Source organism: Aedes aegypti, chromosome 2 (assembly GCF_002204515.2).
Source record: "Aedes aegypti strain LVP_AGWG chromosome 2, AaegL5.0 Primary Assembly, whole genome shotgun sequence".
NCBI lineage: Eukaryota > Metazoa > Arthropoda > Insecta > Diptera > Culicidae > Aedes > Aedes aegypti.
The window spans coordinates 108620642-108642454 of NC_035108.1; the positions used below are offsets into that span (position 1 = coordinate 108620642).

Consider the following 21813-nt stretch of genomic DNA (forward strand, 5'->3'; position numbering starts at 1 on the left):
TTGCACCCTAGTCAAGTTCAGCCAAGTCATGCCGCTGGTGTCGATCGTTCTGCCGAAATATCGGCGAAGCAAACAATTTGACTGGGTCTAGTGAACCGTCTTAAGGCGAATGGGTAGTGTGCGATCTTTTGATTTGTAACGGCGCGGTAATGTTTTTTTATTTATATTTTTGAAAAACTGTGTAAAAATATTACTCGGTTCCGGATTTCAAATCTGTGTTTCGCACCAAAAGTATGAATTTCATAGTTCTATGTAAACCATTTGTTCAGTCCAATAAGCGATTTTATCCGGAATTGCAAAAAAAATGCATCTACAAATTTTACCTAGAATTCCTGCCAAATGATTTCATCTATGAATTAATTGAACAATTCCAACGACAAATATTTAAGAAATTCTTCTTTGATTTTTCTAGATAGTAAGACATGGAATCCAATAAAAACTCTAACGGCTTTTTTTAAGAACTCGTTAAATAATCTTTAAGAGATCCGCTAAAGATTATACAAACAATTAGGGAAAGTGTACCATTTATGGCCATAGTGGTTGCCTATTTGGCCATGTGTAAAATTTTAATGACTTTCACATTTTAAATCTTTTTGAATGTTTTTACATCAAGATATATGTTAAATCTAACTACTACGACACACAAACATTTTCGAAATTTGAAGACATTAAAGTAATCACGTATGGCGAAATAGGGAACCACTATGTCCATAACTGGTACACCTACCCTATCTAGTATTTTTTCGAAAAAAAATCAGGAAGGCCTTTCGAAATTCCTCCAGGAATTCTTCTATAAATTTATAGCAGTTGTCTTTCAAAAACATATCAAGGGATGCATCGAAGAACTTCTTTACCAAATCCAAAAGCAATTTCTCTGAGGAATCAATAAGGAGTCCATATAAGGATGCTCAGGAATTAAATAGTGATTTTTCAGGAAAATTCTTTAGAGAACTGTTGAGCTATCCATCTCCAAATGGACTTAATACAACAATTTCCAGGGATTTTTCCGAGACATCTACAGACATTATTCCAAAAATGGCTTAACTTTTGCTCACTTAGAGCGACAAACCACTGCACACTGGCCCAGAAAGCTAATTTAGGCGGACATGAGGTTTTCGTCTCGATTTATTTATTTTACGGCCATAGTTGCTTCAGAGTATACGTTCAGAACTTTCAGTACTACAAACTATACGTATAAAAAAAAATGTAATCGCAAGTGTTAGTTAGCGTATAACTTCTTTATTTGAAAATATGTTGGTATGTTCAGCAAAGTTGTAGAAAATGATCATACAAGCAACTTCGCCGAACATTTTTTTTTCTCGGTCTTGCTTAAAAACCTGGATAATAAATTATTCTTAATAAACAAAATCAATTTTTGTTCTTGAGTTTTTTTTTTATTTTATACTTTTATTGGGCTACTATATTTTACAAAGTTTTATAATTATCTTTTGCTTCAACTTTGCTGAACGTACCCCATAGTTGTATTTCTTATACATTTCATTGAGTTTTTCATCTTAAAATTATTATTTTGTATGCCTGATATCTCAACTTTGATCATTTAAAAAATATATCTTTCCATATCACCATTTTCCATAGTACCTCTGAGTAAAATGTGGAGCAGATGATATTTTTCTAGCTCTTTTAAAATCGATTCTGCTAAATCCATAATTATTGAATATCCACCCATGTTCAACTCACAAATGTTATGGCCACCTGAGCACATTAAACCAAAGGTAACACGTGTATTTGTTTAGAAAGAAAAAGTACATTGTTTTTCAGTTGTTTTTAACTAACTTGGATGCTTCTGCAGGAATTTATCGTCTTTTCCTCTACCAGTATTTCGTCTATTCGTAAGCGATATCTATGGCCCTAAAATCTCACTTCGGCCTAAATTTGCTTTCTGGACCAATGTGCACTGCTATAAAGCTAATAATAATTATCTAAGGACAACTCTTTGTCCAGGTATTATACAAAGTCATCCAGAGATTCCGTGATTTTATTGAAAAGTTCCCAAGGATTCGTTTAAAAAAAATCAAGAATTTCATAAGGAATAATTTTAGACATTTTTTAATTTCAATTGGAATCCTACTAACGACATCTCCAAGCGTTGTTCTATGAAGTTCCTTCAGCTTTTTTTTAAGTCAAAGACAATTTACACCGGTTTCAGACAGAGGCTGCACAGACTGAACAATCACTGACATTAGGCAACGGACAACACGAAACACCCAGCAGCTCAGTGATTTTAGGAATTTCATCAGACTTTAGATATTTCGCCCTGCAATATATTCAGATTTTTTCAGGAAGTATGCAATAATTCCTCAAACAATTTGTTATTTTTCAACTTGGGACTTCTAAAGAAATTTCTCTAGATATTTCTCGTGGATTCCCCCAGAAATTTCTAACAATGGAACTTAACTATTCAATGATACATCTGTATCAGAATAGAATCAGAAAGAGCAGAATTCATGGAGTTCTTAACGTATCCTTGGAACGCCAAAATACCATCTAGTCCGGTCTGTCTGAACACCGACCATTGGTCGAAGTCCCGTGTAAAAACAACGCGTAATTATGTTAAAAACGCGTTTTTTTAAAAAACGTTTTTCGACGTGCTTCCTTCGAAGGGCAAATCGTCCATTGGAAGCATTAACGTGTCGGTGGCTTTAAAAAAAAACATAGGCGAGACTGCAAAAAAGGCAGTAACTAGATCAATATGTTTCTGAAAAAAGTAACGACATTTTTGTGGTAGTACTCTTGAAATTATTCTTGCGTACTTCCATCAATACCTCCAGAAATTCATCCTAAGATTGTTCCATGAATTTCTTATACAATTTCTTGAATTCGTAAACACTTACTATCAAGAATCTAGATAAATACAGGTCGGACTCGATTATCCAGGATTCGATTATCCGGAATTTTAGACTCGATTATCCGGAGTTTGTTTTTTGATATTCTTGTTTTTTTGAGCATAAATTTGAGATAATTTGGTATTGCAATATACACTATGAATGGTTTTGCAGTTTTGGACGAAGGTAAGGGGCTTGAATTTTTTTTTCGAGTGTTCTGGTCAAAACATGTGTTTTCTTCTCAGCCCCGAAATGTCCTTACAAATATTTTTTGGCTACGCCACTGCATCAGCATCATATAAATAAAACAACGAAAAAAGATAATATTTACGTTCTTTTTTTGCGGATTTTTATTTTTCTTTTAGTGATTCGATTATCCGAAGTGAAATAAAAATCGATACTCCGGATAATCCGTCCGACCTGTACTTCTGAAAAAAAAAAGAATATAACAAATACTGAAGGCATCTTAAAATACAAGGATACACTTTCGGGAGAACTTTTAAAATGTTTATCAAAGCGATTCCTTAGAAATCTTTCGCAGTATTCCTGAAGTAATCCCTTGGAATCATTGAGGACATATTTTTGGAGACGGAAGAAATATCTTGAATAATCTCTAGAGAATAGGTGAAAATGCTCGCATCACGAAGCACCTCACGAGTGTAAACCAACGCAAAACAAACATGTCAGACTCGCGAACAGGCTTGGTGTGAGTAAGTTCGCACCCGCCTGCCCGGGAGAACATACCAAAAGAAATACCAAAAAGTTCGGTTATTACGGTTTATTACGGTTTTGACAGACAAATCAATAGTATGTCCATCAAATCGTTAGTAAACTACTAGTTTAAAGTCAAAAACCCTTGAGAACCATAAATCTCTTTGGGCTTTGTTTCCCAAACGCGCAATTAGCTCTGAACAGCTCATTTACTCCGTGAGCACGACAGATGCGAGTAAATCTAATGCTCTAATGCTCGCGAGCATTTTGTTTAGTTTTTATTCCGGTTCAGCACACATGTTCGCTTCTTTTCATCACTGCTAGAGAAATTCATGAGCAAGTATTTAAATGTCTGAAATGAAAGAATTTGGTTGATATGAAACAGAGTTACGAAAGACCAGCCGAAAAGGGCCTGTTTCATAACGCTGAAAGGGGTGGGTGGGTGTCCTCAAAATGTTACAGTTCATACAAAATTCGTAGAATGTTTATACAAAAAGCGTTACGAGGGGGTGGGTGGGTGTCGAAAATTGTCATTTTCGGCGTTATGAAATTTGTGAATGAACCCAAACCAGAAAACCCTCTTCCTCCATCTGCGGCATTGCGTAATATTTGAACGATCCCTTATGGAAGTTTTTAACCGGTGGTTATATAGGTTTTTCAGTATTGTGATCATCGTACTCTTTGGATGTAACAGCTTTTATCAAAACGTTACATTACAACGTTATTTAAATGACGATTATTCAAATATACCATATATTCTACAGTATGGTATCCAAACCATTGACAGTAACGTAAAAGTATCATTAGGGGAGACTGAGGAGGCTTGATCCCCTTTTCTACGGCTGTATCTTTGTAGGGAAATCATAATTTGACGCGATTCCTTCTCATGCTCTCAAGTAAACATGTTTTGCAAAATCATATATAACGAAATGATTCTAAATTGCGTTAACGTTAAACGCTCCGTAATCGTAATCATCGTCATCATCAAAAGCAGTTTTTCTGTTCAAAACTAAAATTTATTTAATAACAATGTGTTCACTGTGTTTCGGTTGGAGAATAGAATACAGTGAACAAATTTTCCTGTAAATGTTCATAATTTTGAACGGAAAAATTGTGGAATCGTTTTAAATTTGTCGAATTGTTCTTCGTGACAGTGAAAAAGTGGAAATCTTCTTTCGGCGTGAAATTGTTGCTCTTCCGCGTTTTAAATGTTGTTCAGTTTCGCGTTGAAAAAAAAAATCGAGTGCATTCAGTTTCTGAACCTGGGAAAACAAATACGTTTCAACCTGGATCAAGAGTAGGGTGGACGTTGACCGGCGCCGCGGCGGGGGATTAAGTAACTTTTTTCCGGAGGCTGCAAGCATTTGGTGAGTCCGTTCCTTTTAAACAGAATACCCGAATTTGTTTTAGATGTAACGGTTTCGTGATCAGATTTTCGCGATTCGGAGTGCGACATGTTTCTGCAGTTGTCCCGGGTGTTTTTTTTTCTCTCGCTTATTTGAAGTGCGGCAATTACTCGTTTCAACCGGTCGCTTATCGTGGAATAGGCTATGCATTGTGAGTGCATTTTAGTCGGTTGTATGTTCATGTAAATGATAGTTCCATGTGAATCATAACAAAGTTTGTTTTTCTTATTTAGATGACCCTGGAGGGATCTATTCTGCTTTTTACTAGGTAGAAAGTGGATCGTTATTACTGTTATAACGAGTTGAACGCGTAATCGACTATTTTGACGTGAAACAACATTCTTTATACTGTAAATCAAACATTTGTCCTCTTTTGATTGCCGGCATTCAAGAGATTAAGTCAAAAACAATTAAAAAAAAACTACTTTGGGTCTATCGCTAGCTTTTCAGGCGAATCCTGATGACCTAATACCCCTCCCGACCCCCAACTCCGTAGCACTTATGAGGGTGTAGCTGAGTCGGAGGCCTCTCATTAAGTAAGTGCTACATCAACATTTCCTTCCCCAATCCCAAGTAACGGTGAAGATAAGCGTGGCCGGGAATAGCAATATTCATGGTTTTAGTATTCTTATTTAAGATTAGATCAAGGCTTATTCCCTAGCCTTGGTCCAGAAGGCATTCTAGATGAGATTATCAAAATAAAAAACATGAATGTTGCTAGTATCCAATCTACGAAGTATACCGTAACTACGCTAACGCTATAATTTTGAACCTAAAAACTGTTTTTGAAAATTTGGAAATCAATGACGGATCTTGACCCCATCTGTACCATCTCTCGAATCAAATCATAATGAACAGAAAAACTTTTAAAATTAAGGAATTTCAGATTTTACGTCTGATTGTACTTATTTAAATCTTTGAGTTCTTAAAATTTGAGTCAATTTTTTAATATACACAAAGCTATCAAGATTTTAGGAGCCGTTCTTGAACTTTATTTGAGTTAAATCAAACAAACTGCTTCCAAAACATAGTTCTTTAAACTACACACTAAGCTCATACGGTGAATTTCACCGTAATCTCAACAGCTGAACAGTTCGGTGAAATAAAACACCGTAATTCCGTCGAAATTTTACGGTGATTTTTCCGGTGATTACCGAATACTGTAAAAATTTACCGTGCTCCGTTAATTTATTTCACTGAACTTTTCAGCTGTTGAGATTTTGCAGGAATCCGTAAAATAATTTAAGTGTGTATGTAATAGATTTTCAGCTCTGACTTTATGTTTCGTATAGATGAAGTCAGGCAGAGAACCACTTAATATAAAACTGTTTTAGATTCCGAGAAACTAGGGTGGGATCAACTCACTTCTATGAGCTGTTATCTGGTGGACATTTCCAATGGACCTCAAAAAACTCCGGACGATTCCATTCGAACTGAAATGTAAGAAATAAGTCACAATTGCAGCATTTGAAACTTTTTTTTTTCACTTACCGAATGGATATGGGAGAATCTTCATATATTCATATATTCTGAACAATTCATCTGGAAAGTTTCCCAAAAAAAATTTCTGTAACAATTTTAAAATCTCACTTGAATGAATCTCTCTGCCCATACTCGCATAACAGTCCCATTTATATATGAAATCCCATATCATATGGGACTGTTATGCGAGTATGGGCAGCTCTGTCATATTGGATTTCTGCATACCTGGAGAATATTCTAGAGCTATAAATGTGAAGTATATTATTGAATCATACACCGCATAGTGCATTTCATACCAACTTAATGGTCAACCCCAAAACGTATTTGCATTGCGCATGGAACGAGAATCCACCTGAAAACGAATGGATGACCTCAAGCTTATGCTTTGATCTCGCCCTTGGGTTCAGCTTGGCATATTTACCTTAATCACCTCCGACCCTGGGGCGACCGAGATCCATTCCTTATCGCTTGGTGACAAAAAACGTACCGAAACGGAATCATCACTTCCTTTCATCGTTTTGGAGGGGGCGAGCAATCAATCTGAACGTGCGTCGTTTGCGTAGATACCAGGCTTCATACCTACCGGTGTGAATGGGAAAAAGGACCCAAGCCGGAAAGGCAGCACTGAAGGTTGAATGATTTGCGTAGCCCTCTAACCTCCCAAATCATAGTCAAGTGTGATGGATTGTCGGTTTGGATGTGGAGGGCGGTTTTGATTCTCTTCCGGTTGAGAATCTTTTCAGAGAGGTTGGGATTTTCTTTCGACTTACTGGTGACAATATATTACCGTCATTTTGCTTGTTCTTCTGCTTTAAAATTTACATTCATATTGAAACTTGATCTCTCCAGCGTGTTTTTACAAGAATTTGCCAAAGTTATTAATTGGAGAATAATGATTGTTAATATTGCATGAATTTGTATGTTGTTTGCTGGACACAACATACTTTGGATTGGAAATCTAGCAAGTTACACAGTCGATAAACAATACTATACCATTTGGTCGACCACGCGAAATTACTCCCCCCGGCATGACTTTTAATGGATATTGGGTCTTATTCATCCCACTCCTTAATTACCACGTAGTTTATGGGCATTTTGTTATGACTTTCGATATCATTTTATGGATTCGAATTTGAACTTCAAGTTTTGTAATTCGAACAAAAACACTCAAATTCAAATATGAGCAATATTGTTGAATTCACTGCATATGCATGCAGGATTATTTCATTTGTAAGAACATTTGTAAAATTATATTTACCTAACACCATGTAAATAGACAAAGCACGGCAAACGTTAGCACTACCTTGCAAATAAATCAATTTAAACAGTGAAGGCTGTTTCCCACCGCCATAGTAATGGTTGCTGTTGGCACTTGGATCATTGTTTGCTGCATGTGTCACCAACGTAGACAACTAGTTACCTACAACTCCCCTCCTCGTCTTCCTATTCAAAAAAGGGTTCACAACGGTTGACGGTTGCTCCGGTGCCACAATTAACGTTTAAAATAAATAACAAATCGTGCCTTCGCGGAGAATCTGTGTTTCTGCTCCAGCCGACCGTTTTAAAAGACGAGTAAACGGAGGACTATTCGAGGGTACAAGCCTAGTAATGCACAACGTGGAATGGTGAGACGCTCACATAGAAGTTCAATGCGATGCAATTGCAATAGAGTAAGTGTACCATTTATGGATTCAATATGTCAAAAATTTGGAGAAAAATCAGGTTTTGACCGCGTTTCTAGAACGTATACATGACTTGTTGATGTTGTTATTACTATATTGCTGTGTGCATTTGAAACGCAAATATCAAATGCGGGAACACCAAACGCGGTAAGATTTTTCACAAGTAATGCGAAGTCAAAATTTGATTTTCTTTGCTAGGTTGGCGGTGATATGGATCATGGTTGCTAAGTATCCTTTGATTGCTTTGTGTTACCGCATTTGAAGCCCAGTTAGCCAAGGTTTGCACGTCAAACGCAAACAGCAATATATTTATTACTAGTGGTCCCGGCAAACTTCGTCTTGCCATCAAGTAGGCTGTTGAAAACCACTACGAATCATCCCATACAAAATGACAGTTCCGTTCACTCTCGTTTTTCCGACTTTCCCGGTGAATATCCTGGAAATGTTATACATACAAACACGACGGAACCCTTGACAAACAAAATGGAGAAAGAATCATCCAAATCCGCTGACCCGTCCGTAAGCCATTTCGTGACATATAAACACCATTCCATTTTTATTTATATAGATTTATCGGTTCGTGATTTTGGAAAATAAAGATAAAAAATTTAAAAACATGAACATTGTTGAGATCGTTCTCATTTGATTTTGAAGCACGGTCAAAGCAAGCGAAGAAAAACATCCCAACTGTTGCGGTCCATACTCGGAAATATATCGCAAGTTGTAGTTTCAAGTTTGATGAATAACGTGATCCCCAAAGAGAGAGAGAGAGAGAGAGCGATGATAAAATCCATTTTTGTCGCATATTTACCATTTGGGGTAGGTGTTTTATTTCACTGGCATGATAAACAATCCCCGAACATCCGATAGCAATAGTGTATTCCAGGTTTGGAGCTTGTTTAGATGGGTTTTATCATACCTTGCTATCCCCCGATCTAACCAGAACTGTAGCAGTATACCATAAAGAGGCTTTTACGATTTGCTGCAATAGGGTCCTAAAGACCTGTACCAATTTTAGTGCCAAACGCTTAAGTTTAGGCCAAAAACACAAGTTTACTCAATTTTTCAATGTTTTTCTTTTGTTTGAGTCCAAAAAACATTTTTTTAGATTTTGTCACACTCCTTGGCTTAAACTTAAATTTTGGGTGTATTTTGCTTTCCGTGTCCCTTCCGAAATGTCAGATAGGAACAACCCCAGTGTTAAAACTAAAAGCCCTGTGGTGTTTTTGTCGATTGAGCGAACGTCAAACATGATCAAAAGTGTCAAGGTTCGTTTATGGCCCCAATTTTTAAATTAAAGTTTAAATATGATATAGCCGTCATTTGAGCGGGAAAAATTGCTAAAATAGTTGCAGTAACATGCTCTTTCGTGTCATTAAATAAAAACAAGATTTCATTCAACATTTTAGGACCCAATTTATAATTGTTACAGAGAGAGAGAGATTCTCTCAATTTCCTCAGGATTCAATCGCTGCGTTGAGATAATTTTCTCTACCATGGAGCTATTTTTAATTGTGCAACAAATTTTCATCAGTTGAAGTAGTTATACCGTATAAAAAAGGATCGATTGGTTTTAGTAAATTGCAAAGAGATATATACGTGATAAATACGATATTTCAAAATGATCATTTTTGTGTAGTGTACTGCACTGATGGGCTTATAAATATCTCTGTATAGTCAAATCAAATAGTTTTATCCTTCCTGTTAGTGCGGGAACTCATATTTTTAAGGAAAACTGCAAAATAACACTTTTGATTCTCCCTATTGCCATTATTGGTACATCTACCCCATATAGCAGTATTCCTTATTAATAACCGGTCCCCGCGCTGATAGGCAGAGGCGACAGAGCAAATCGATTCAAAATAATAAATAATGCAAAGCTCGATATATCGACGCTTCGACGAGGAGGACGCGTGTCTAGCCGCACGTACATACAAGGCATAGGACGTTTGTTGCCCCGCAATAATGCCTTGACGAGTACCGGCGCTCGTTGTTGCATTGCGATTTGCGTTCGTTGACTGACACTCCCTAACAATCATTCCGTTACGTACCGTTCCGTTTGCAAAAAGCACTGGCACCACTTTTTCAAGTTTATGATCGGTCCGGTCCTTTGATCTTGGATTAATAATTGCAGGAATTTTCAGATCTTTAGACTCGCGGAGCACTTTTACCAGTTCTCAAATTCTCAAAATCCCTTGATACCTTTAGAAATCCCCAAAGAATCCACATGAAAGTTCGATTATAATCCATCAGATTAGGCTGAAAAGTTTTAATCCCCCGGATCCAATGGGAAATTAAAAAATCTTGTTTGAAATATTCTCAATCAAGATTCCTTAAGAAATTGTCAAGATCTTGCTGAAGATTCTGCTGAGAATATTCAAGACATGGTCTTTGGAACACGTGAAGAATCTACAAGAGCTTGCTAGAAATCTCCAGATATCACTGTGATTTTGCTTAGATTCTTGGGATCCCGCGAGAAATACCCACATTCCTGAAAATTCCTGCTCTAGATTACAATAGAAAATTTTCAGAATTACGTTATCAACAATTCTTATTGTGAATACCCCCCAGAATAAAAGTGGCGATAAACAGGCAACTTTATTGATGTTCGGCGACGCGGATCGTTTTTCGGATTTTACGCCCGTATTAAGACCAGAACGGGCAAACTTGTAGATTCTGTATGTTGACTTATGCTGCCTATGCTGTGGGCATGTTAACGAGAAAACGAAACACAGTTAATTCCTTGAAAAAGGCACAATAAATGTGTCCGAAATGTCGGATGAAAACTTAAAATCAGTTTTTGAGCATAATAGACTGAAGGCCATAACCTACAACATAATCATCACAGTCGTATCCCCGAGAAAGTTCAATTTGGCAAGTTACTTTCGGCAACTGGGAATCCTTATATTTCGCTGAGATTTCTATTTTCTTGAATATATTTTTTAGCTCTCAGAGCATTTTTGTCTCGAGCACTAAAATACCGCTATTCACTCTAGTTAACGCTACTGAGACCATTGCCATTTTCAAAAAATCTCTACCTTAGCACATTTTGTTTTTTATATATTGGCTGTTGAAAATACGAACGATTTCAACTAACTGCAAGTCTGTCAGCTTGTTTGGCGTTTCATTTGCTAAATTTATCACAAAATTCAAACTTCAAGTGTAAAATGCTCAGTAAGCCGAAATATATGAAAATCCTTCGAAATATCTAGGCAATCTTGATGGAAATTGTAATAGTAGTTTACGGAACAAGTTGCAGAATGATGATTTTTGCAATTTCTCATCGTAATAGGCTGTTTTTCATCACGCTAATCTGTCATGAAACGGCCTACCTTCCTGCACTGGATTATACATTGTGATAATAGTTATTACGCAGCTGAAATCAGTGCTGTAATGATTCATTACGCAACGTTTTTTCATAATGCAACTGTTTTGAGTTGCGTATTCAGGGTGTCTACTCATTTACAGAAATGAAATTCCCTGAGTTTTACAGGTTTTCCAGGTTTAAGGCCGGTTTGCTACTGATAAGAAAAGGAATCGCCTATCTCGATGCGTGGAAAATTCCTCCCAAGAAATGGTCAAGAAAATCACATTTTTCTGATCGCAGTACGCAGTTCAGAAGAAATGTAACTTTAAAGGGGGCTCTCAGTAGGAAATTTCTTGACCCTTTCAATCAAGGAATTTCTTTACTTTTCTTGAGCGAAACAGCATACTTAGCTTTAAAAAAAAATCTAGGTTAAACAAATTCCCCAAAACATATGAATAGTTAATTAAAGATGATTAAAAACCTTTTTTTTTTAAATGAAAGGTATGATCGAAAATAAAATTATCTAGGAAAAAAAAAAGATTATTTTTGTTGTTTACCACGAAAATCAAGAATGTTTAACCAGCGATCTGAAAGGGCCTTACTCATAATCTTTCTCTTAAAATGGGATTCAGATGTATGGACTTCATTGATGTACCCACAATATTTTTTACATTTTTTTCTGGAGAGCGTTTTGCATTTTTTTTTCTTTGGGGAAATTGAGGCTGATAGTATGATCGTATTAGAAATAATTACATTAGACACCTAGAAGTGTCTAAAAAGAGAGACCATACATATATTGTGAATAATAAGAGATACCTAACAGGAAGCACGAGATGAGAGTTTGATTGCTACGTTGAACAGACATTTTTCTATGTTGAACAGACATTTTTCTATGTATTCTACGGCCCTTTTTGTAATTTCTCATGACATTACAAGTATAGCAGCTTGATGTACTATAGATTTCTTTCCCGTATTACTCCGCAGATCTCTTCAGGAGTTTGTTTTGAAATTTTTCATGAACTTTCTAAATAATTCTTCCGAAAAAAAAGTTTTTTACCTACATTAATCCAATCTGGATTTTTTCTAATTTCTCATTTCCGTTTAGAGTATCTTCACAAGCTCATACAGTAATTCCTCCATTTTTCTTTTTGAAGAATTTTCATTGAAATCGTTATATATTTTCTAGTCATTTATTCAAATTTCAAGCAAAATTTTTAGATTGTTCTGAAAAAAATGAATTTCGAAAGAAAATCATGGAGTAATTTTGTGTGAGTTCTAAGTACGACTTCCTTGAATTCCTTCGAGGATCTATGAAAGACCTCCTAAATGTTTGATTTTTTTGTTTCATTAATGACACTTTACACCAGAAGGGTGCATTCGTGTCAAGGAAAAAGAAACCTTCTTAAAATATAAACAAATATTATCTCCAAATAATGTTCTACAAGACGTTTTGAAGAAAATAATTGAACTGCCCATACTCGCATAACAGTCCCATTTATATATGAAATCCCATATAATATGGGACTGTCATGCGAGTATGGGCAGTGAAGTAGTTGGTTCGAATCCCTGAACCTTGAATAAAGTTTTAAAAAATCTATGGAGATTGGAAAATTTTACAGAAAAAAATATCAGAGAAATGTTTGAACCACAGCAACAATATTTTTATGTTATGCTGGAGACATTCCAAGAAAAACATCTGGAGGAACTTAATGAGAATCCAAGAAAAAAAATATCGAGGAGTTCTTTGAAAAGTTTATAATAGACATCATCGAATAATGCCTGAATATTTTTTTAAGCAATTCCTGAAAGTAATCGAGGATAAATATTTGAAAAAATCCTTACGAAAATGCCTGGAATAAATGAAAAAATCGGCTTAGGAATTATTGTAGGTTTTTGTGGAAAAGTGACGAAACGAATAAACTTTTGTGGAAGCGTTAGAGCGCTCTAAGATTTTTGGACCAAATCCTAAAGAAATTCCTCTAAGCATCCATTGAAAAATTGCAGGTAGCATCCCTGAAGAAACTTATGAAGGTATTCAAAAAGAAATCATTGGAGAAATTACTAGAAATCCTGAAGCAGTCTGAAGATCTGAGAAAAATATCATTAAGAACTTGTAGAATAGTCGCCTAATAGGTTTTGTAGGTTTCTCTGGAGCCTCTAGAATTTTGCACCAGGTGCTTATTTATTTAGTATAATATCCAAAAAAACAATTTTGTATTTTTTTTTTTTCAAGTTTTCAACTTATCAACTGCTCATGAGCGAGACCCAACCTAAACTGTACTTGCCTTTACTAATTTGGCAACCTTAAGGCCTTGTCTAAACATGTTTTATACTGATTAATTAGAAATCGTTAAAAGGACTGAACATGTCAACTAATGTTTTGATAGCGGCGCAGCCGACAAAATTTATGGTTGAGGAGATTTTTTGCCACAGAACCCAAATATTCTACTATCTATTACTGTTTCAAAATAATTTCCCTGAATGTAGAAGAAAATTCAATGAGAATTCCAGGTTTTTCCAGGTTGAATAAAATTCCATGAGAATTCCAGGTTTTTCCAGGTAGTAGACACCCTGGTATTAAATCATAGCACAACATTTTTCTCAGAAATTGTAAAATAGGGGTGAATGCATTCCGATATGATTTCTGGTGCCCTCAAGTGGTCTTCTACGCAATTGCAAAAAATGTTGTACGCAACTCATTGCAGAACTCGATTTTTAAAGCACTCTTCGTACATATTCAACTCGGCAAGCCTCGTTGGATAAACATACTGTAACTGTGCTGTAAAAATCATCATTCTGCAACTTGTTGCGTAAACTACTATTGCTCTATCGAGTTCTGCAACGAGTTACGTACTAGTAGTTTACGGAACAAGTTGCAGAATGATGATTTTTACAGCACGAGTCGTAAATTTATCCTACGAGGCTTGCCGAGTAGGATAAAAACGACGAGTGCTGTCAAAATCGAGTTCTGCAACGAGTTACGTACAACATTTTTTGCAATTTCATAGAAGTCCACTTGAGGGTATCAGAAATAATGTCGGAATGCATTCACCATTATTTTACAAATTCTGAACAATTATTGTGTTATGATTCATTACGCAACTCAAAACAGTTGCGTTATGAGAAAGCGTTGCGTAATGAATCATTACAGCACTGGTTTCAGTTAGGTAATGAATATTCCCGCACTGCATGCATCAGTGCAGGAAAGTTGGCCGTTTCATGACAGATTGGCATGATGAAAAACAGCCTATTACGATGAGAAATTGCAAAAAACATTTTTTGCAATTTCGTAGAAGACCACTTGAGGGTATCGGAAATTGTAACGAAATGCATTCACCATTATTTTACAATTTCTGAAAAAAAAAAATGTGTTGTGATTCATTACGCAACTCAAAACAGTTGCGTAATGAGAAAGCGTTGCGTAATGGATCATTACAGCACTGGTTTCAGTTGCCTAATGACTATTATCACAATATATAATTCAGTGCAGGAAAGTAGGCCGTTTCATGACAGATTGACGTGATGAAAAACAGCCTATTTCGATTAGAAATTGCAAAAACGATTCTTTAGAACCATTTCTCGTAATTTTGTCCCGTTTGTGGCCTATTTCAAGGGGCTGTTCTGCTTTTGCTATAGAATTTTGATGAAATGTCGCGGAGCACTATAAAACTATCGCAGAGCACCAAGTGCTCCGAGGAGCACGATCTGAAAACCGCTGACGTATTACATATCTCTAGCGTTCAGATTTCAAGTACATCGATAAACACGTGTGTATGCTCAAAAATCCCGGAATCGCTGAGTCAAACGATCTTCAATTGAAATCGAAGCAAATGGAAACGGGTGACCCCCTGAAGTGGTTTCACACATGTAGGTTTGACAGTGAAACGTTTGAATTATATTGTGATAAATTGTGCGTCCAGAAACGGTTTCCGTTATCAGCAGGGCAGCGACACTAGCAGTAGAATGGCTACCCGAATGAGTGGCGTTAATGTTTGATAGCTAAACGAACGAACAATCGTCCATCGATTGCTATCACTAGTAAGTAGGTACTTATTGCCTTGGTCAGTGCGACCAAGTGACCGGTTCGTCAACATCTGTGGTCAGTGGTTGGAGGCCTATCTAAGGCGATTGCAGGCGTCAAAATGAAAGGAGATTATGCTTTGAGTTAGGTAATTATTTTTCGTAATTTTAGAACACTTGTAAGCAATATTGTTGGTAACAGGAAGACTATGTATGCTTACATTTCATCCTTAGAATGGGAGATTCCAACTATGCATTAGTATTAGGGACCATTGTTAGCTTATTGTGATTGGATTCGAATGCGACTATTAGAGCCATAAGTTAGAGGTCCGAATAGCAGTAGCGATAAAAGCGCAGCTATTCAACAAGACCTTGCTGAGTATTAGTATTACAGTCGCCTCTCCACATCTCGATATTTAAGGGACCATCGAGATACGGAGAGATTGAGACAAAGAACAAACATTTGATGAATACTAGATTGAAAATCACTCCGTTACCAGGAAAATAATAAACAAGCAGACGTCATTTCGCGTTCTGAAATTGTTTTAAATTAGTAAAATCTAGTCTAGTCACCTTTGATCATGGTCATATCGGCATACGGAGAGAAAATTTTTAACAAAAAATCAACAGGAGCACATCGAGATATGAAGATATGGAGATATCGAGATAAGGAGGATATCGAGATATTTATGAAGAGAGAAAATATATTCAGGCTGAAGGGACCGAAGAAATCATCGACATAGGGAGAGATATCGAGATATAGAACATCGAGATGTGGAAAGTCGACTGTAGTATTAATATTAGAGTATCTCGCAACATTGGTCACTTAGATGATTGTTGTCTCTAGCAAAATCATTCGTTACGTCAAGATCCCCGTTTTAGTCTCTTTATAGTTATTCACAAAAGTTATTCTAATTCAACCGAAAATTACCGGGTGAATACATACATTTAATCTATCTGCGTAATTAGTAATCTTCAGATGGTTTTCCAACATGGTAAAGACCCTTAACCATTCGTATTAGTGAATGGAAAAAAAGTATTGATTTGTGCGGAAGTTCTTGATCCTCAAAGGTCTGTATAGAATGGACGCTTCAGGATCTACAAGCGCAAGCAGTTGACTATTGATAGATTTTAAATATGACCCTTAACCATTCAATGAGGCAAACGTATGGTGTTGATTTGCAATGATGTTCTTGATCTTCCAAGGACTCCATGGAGTATAGGCCTTAAGATCTACAAGCTCAAAAATAGCAGTTTTTCACAAGACTAAGAAAGAAGTTAAATTTTTGTGTCGTTCAGGCTAAATTTAAAGGTATTATGTAGGTTTTGAGTAATTTGCAAACTTCATCGTAAGACAAAATAGGGCTTGAACTTTTGCCGCGCTGATTCGAAAGTTTGCCCCACTATGGGCCAAAATTGCGTTTCAAACATTTATGCAAAAACTACTACATCTCAAAGCAGAGGCGTGTCCACGTTTGAAACCATGGATAGGACGACCGTTGGCAAATATTTTGTACACAAAGAAGCTAAGAAAAATTATAACCCTGAACTGTAAATTTGAAGTTACTATATTTCAGAAGTGTAAATGACATTTTTGTCGATTTTGTGTTGAGTTGGGTTGAGGAAATTGTACTGGTTTCAAGCGTTCTAACGATATTTTCAGGTGATTCGGTTTATTTGGCTTTACATCAATTATCTTGATAAAGCCTCGCCAACAATATTTCGCCAATTCCCTCGGTTCATGGCCGCTTCTCTCCATCCTCGACTGTGACCAACGCTCTCCAGGTCCTGGTGTACCTGGTCAATCCACCTAGCTCGCTGCGCCCCACGCCTTCTTGTTCCGACCGGATTCGTGGCGAACACCATCTTTACAGGGTTGTTGTCCGGCATTCTTGCAACATGCCCTGCTCAGCGTATCCTTCCAGCTTTAGCTACCTTAACGATACTGGGTTCGCCGTAGAGTTGAGCGAGCTCGTGGTTCATCCTTCGCCGCCACACGCCGTTCTCCTGCACGCCGCCGAAGATCGTCCTTAGCACTCGGCGTTCGAAAACCCCAAGAGCTTGCAAGTCCTCCTCGAGCATAGTCCACGTCTCATGCCCATAGAGGACTACCGGTCTTATGAGCGTTTTGTACATCGTGCATTTGGTGCGGGGGTGAATCTTTCTTGACCGCAGTTTCTTCTGGAGCCCATAGTAGGCACGACTTCCGCTGATGATGCGCCTTCGTATTTCCCGACTAAAATTGTTGTCAGCCGTCAACAAGGATCCGAGGTAGACGAACTCGTCCACCACCTCAAAGGTATCCCCGTCTATCGTAACACTGCTTCCTAGACGGGTCCTGTCGCGCTCAGTTCCGCCAACCAGCATGTACTTTGTTTTCGACGCATTCACCATTAGTCCGACTCTTGTTGCTTCGCGTTTTAGGCGGGTGAACAAATCTGCCACCGTTTCAAATTTTCTCTCAATAATATCAATGTCGTCCGCGAAGCAAATAAATTGTCCGGATCTCGTGAAAATCGTGCCTCGACTGTTAAGTCCGGCTCTCCGCATGACACCTTCAAGCGCAATATTGATTGATTGATTTGACTTTATTAACGAGATTTTTAGCCCTGGGCTAGTTCATCTCGGGACCAACGGCTTTACTTCCCTTCCGAAGGAAGTCGTCACTATAACTATTTACGTCATAAGTGACTATGTCGGGGATGGGATTCGATCCCAGGTCCTCGGCGTGAGAGGCGAGTGTTCTAACCACTACACCAGGTCCCAGCGCAATATTGAACAACAGGCACAAAAGTCCGTCGCCCTGTCGTAGTCCCCGCCGAGACTCGAACGAACTGGAGTGTTCGCCCGAGATCTTCACGCAGTTTTGCACACCGTCCATCGTTGCTCTGATCAATCTTGTGAGCTTCCCGGGAAAGCTGTTCTCGTCCATGATTTTCCATAGCTCTATGCGGTCGATACTATCGTATGCCGCCTTGAAATCGATGAACAAATGGTGCGTAGGGACCTGGTACTCACGGCATTTCTGGAGGATTTGCCGCACGGAAAAGATCTGGTCCGTTGTCGAGCGGCTGTCGATGAAACCTGCTTGATAAATTCCCACGAACTCGTTTGCTATAGGTGATAGACGACGGAAGATAATCTGGGATAGCACTTTATAGGCGGCGTTTAGGATGGTGATTGCACGATAATTTTCACACTCCAGTTTGTCGCCCTTTTTGTAGATAGGGCATATAACGCCTTGCTTCCACTCCTCCGGTAGCTGTTCCGTTTTCCAGATTCTGACTATCAGCCGATGCAGACAAGCGGCCAACCTGTCCGGGCCCACCTTGATGAGTTCGGCTCCGATACCATCCTTGCCAGCGGCTTTGTTGTTCTTGAGCTGTTGAATGGCATCCTTAACTTCCCCCATCGTGGGAGCTGGTTGATTTCCGCTGTCCGCTGTGCTGACGTAGCCATCGCCTTCGCTGTCCTGACCTTCTGTGTCTGTGTTCTCTGCGCCATTCAGGTGTTCATCGTAGTGCTGCTTCCACCTTTCGATCACCTCGCGTCCGTCCGTCAAGATGCTCCCATCCTTATCCCGGCACATCTCAGCTCGCGGCACGAAGCCTTTGCGGGATGTGTTGAGCTTCTGATAGAACTTCCGCGTTTCTTGAGAACGGTACAGCAACTCCATCTCTTGGCATTCCACCTCTTCCAGGCGGTGCTTTTTGTCCCGGAATAGGCGGGTTTGCTGTTTCCGCTTCAGTCTGTATCGTTCCACGTTTTGCCCGCGTTGCATTCTTCTCCTCTAAAACCTGCTGGCACTCCTCGTCGAACCAATCGTTTCTTGAGCTCCGTTCCACATATCCGACAACGCTTTCGGCAGCGTCGTTAATGGCTGCTTTGACTGTCCTCCAGCAGTCCTCAAGAAAGGCTCTATCGAGCTCGCCCTCATCCGGCAACGCTGCCTCAAGATGCTGCGCGTACGCATTGGCGACATCCGGTTGTTTCAGCCGCTCGAGATTGTACCGGGGCGGGCGTCGGTACCGTACATTGTTGGTGACAAATAGTTTTGGGCGCAGTTTCGCTATCACCAGGTAGTGGTCGGAGTCAATGTTGGCGCCACGATAGGTTCTGACGTCGGTTATGTCGATCAAAACGTGGTCGATTTGCGATTCTGTCTGCTGAGGTGATCTCCTGGTGTACCGATACGGGAGGCTGTGCTGGAAATAGGTGCTACGAATGGCCATGTTCTTGGAGGCGGCAAAATCTATCAGTCGTAGGCCGTTCTCGTTCGTCAGCCAGTGGGCGCTGAACTTTCCAATCGTCGGTCTGAACTCCTCCTCCTGGCCAACCTGAGCGTTCAAATCTCCTATGATGATCTTGACGTCGTGGCTGCGGCAGCGGTCGTACTCGCGTTCGAGCTGTGCGTAAAATGCGTCCTTGTCATCATCAGTGCTTCCGGAGTGTGGGCTACGCATTTTCAGGTGATATTTCCGCTGAACAGAAAAAAACATCGTTCTTAGAAGACTGGATTCTTTTTTTAATCCCATACAATTTGTATAGAATGCTGAAATTGCTGAAAAAACTACAAACTAGATTTTTGTCACCCTTTGCTTCTAACTCCGTCATTTTCAAGCCATTCATTACCGCATGAGAGACTTTTAAGGAAATGTTTGGTAAAACTGTAGAAATAATAGGTACTTGAATTTTCAATTGTTTAATTACAATCATTACAGTTTTACCAAACATTTTCTTAAAAGTTTCTCAAAAAATTCCCATGGTATCTTCTTAAGTTTAAAAAAAATCCTAGAAAAAAATAAATTTGTTCGCAGAACCCCTCAAGGGATTTTGGAATGCTGGGAAAAAACGTGCAAGAATTCTTGAAGGAATACACAAGAACAGGCGGAAAAATTCTTGCAGGGTTTCTTGAAAGAAAAAACTTTCATACACTCTATAATAAAACTTTGTGGATTTCCTTGGAAGAAATTCTATACAAATCTTCGGTAGATTTCCAGAGTAACAACTGGAAAATTTTGTTGAAGGATGCCACTACCCCGAATGCCATATTCCCGAATAAAGGATTACTTCGAGTTCCATTACCCTGAATGCTTTTCCCCGAATGTACAATTACCTTGAGCGACATTGCCCCGTAATATTGGAATTCGGGGTAACGTCATTCGGGGTAATGGGGCTTTCGGGGACATGGAATTCGTGGTAATGGCATTCCGATTGATCCCCATTCGGGATAATGGGGTAGAATCAGTGAAAAATATCTGAAGCAATTCGAGCAATTCGAAAAAATCCAAGTTACCAGAGGAAATTACTGAATGTATTAGCTTTGGAGTTCTCAAGGATTTCCTGGAGCAAATTCTGGAGAAATTTTTCGAAGCAACCTTTGAAAAATCGCTGGATTTTTTTTTGGAGAATTGGTACAGAAATCCCTGTAGGAGACCCTGATGGTATTATAAATGAAATCTGAAGCTTTTTCTCGGGAAATCTGAGACAAAGTTCTTGAATAGCCTCTTGATCCCTTTATAGTAAATAAATTAATATTTATTTGGAGACTGTACAATTTTGTAACAGGATTCAATTCAAGCAAAATATGGAAAAAGTAGACCATTTCCGTTAAAATAGATACCTTAGAGACCTTCCATTAAAAATAGAGAACATTATTAGTTATTAAACAAATTTGACAAAATTATATCAATTAGCTCGCCTTTACAACCAGTGAGGTTGATCTAATTTCCTCATCTATTTCTAGATAACAAATGGATGAATTCAAAATTCCATATTCTTTATTTGCTTGCACCGAAGTGACCCGGCTAATCGCAAAAGTTTTCAGGAGAAACTGAAGACAGACAACCAGAATGTACGTAAAACCAAATCACCTTTTTCATTATGTAATGTTTAAATTTTCAAGTATAACATGTAGCGAAAATGCTATATACGTACAAAATTGGAGGCGATATATGTGCATATATGTATGATAAAAGTCAATAGGCAATGCGAGCGTATAGATGTTATTGCGAACTCATCTGTAATCTTATGCGACTTAATTTATGATAACAAAGTTTAATTGACAGCTGCTAAAGATTGATTCGGCTTACTTTGTACGTGTATACGGAACGAAAGAAATCGCATTAATTAATTCAAAAAATAGCATTTTATGCGACGTATCTCGTCCCACGAACGACTTCCGTCACCGTTTTGTGCGGGTGTAAAGTAGTTCGTACAAATGAACGAGTTTTAACGTTAATTCTTTTGCGACTTCTGGTTGTCTGGGCAGAAACTCTATCAAATATTTAGCTGGAATTTCTACAACAAGTTTGCAAAAAAAAACTCATAATCTGCACTAAATATTTTTATCATTTTTCAGG

General features: G+C 38.2%; 1 protein-coding gene and 1 long non-coding RNA gene across 5 annotated transcripts in view; one reads left to right on the forward strand and one right to left on the reverse strand.

Annotated features, from left to right (window-relative positions):
- Positions 1-21813, forward strand: part of LOC5565621 (zinc transporter 1) — a 104186-nt gene that overhangs the window by 1859 nt on the left and 80514 nt on the right. The gene's annotated exons all lie outside the window — the stretch shown is intronic.
- Positions 6141-8326, reverse strand: LOC110675904. Its single transcript, XR_002499901.1, has 3 exons — positions 6668-8326; positions 6452-6502; positions 6141-6393 (listed from the first exon to the last, which is right to left on the reverse strand). It is a non-coding gene; the product is annotated as an uncharacterized LOC110675904 (long non-coding RNA).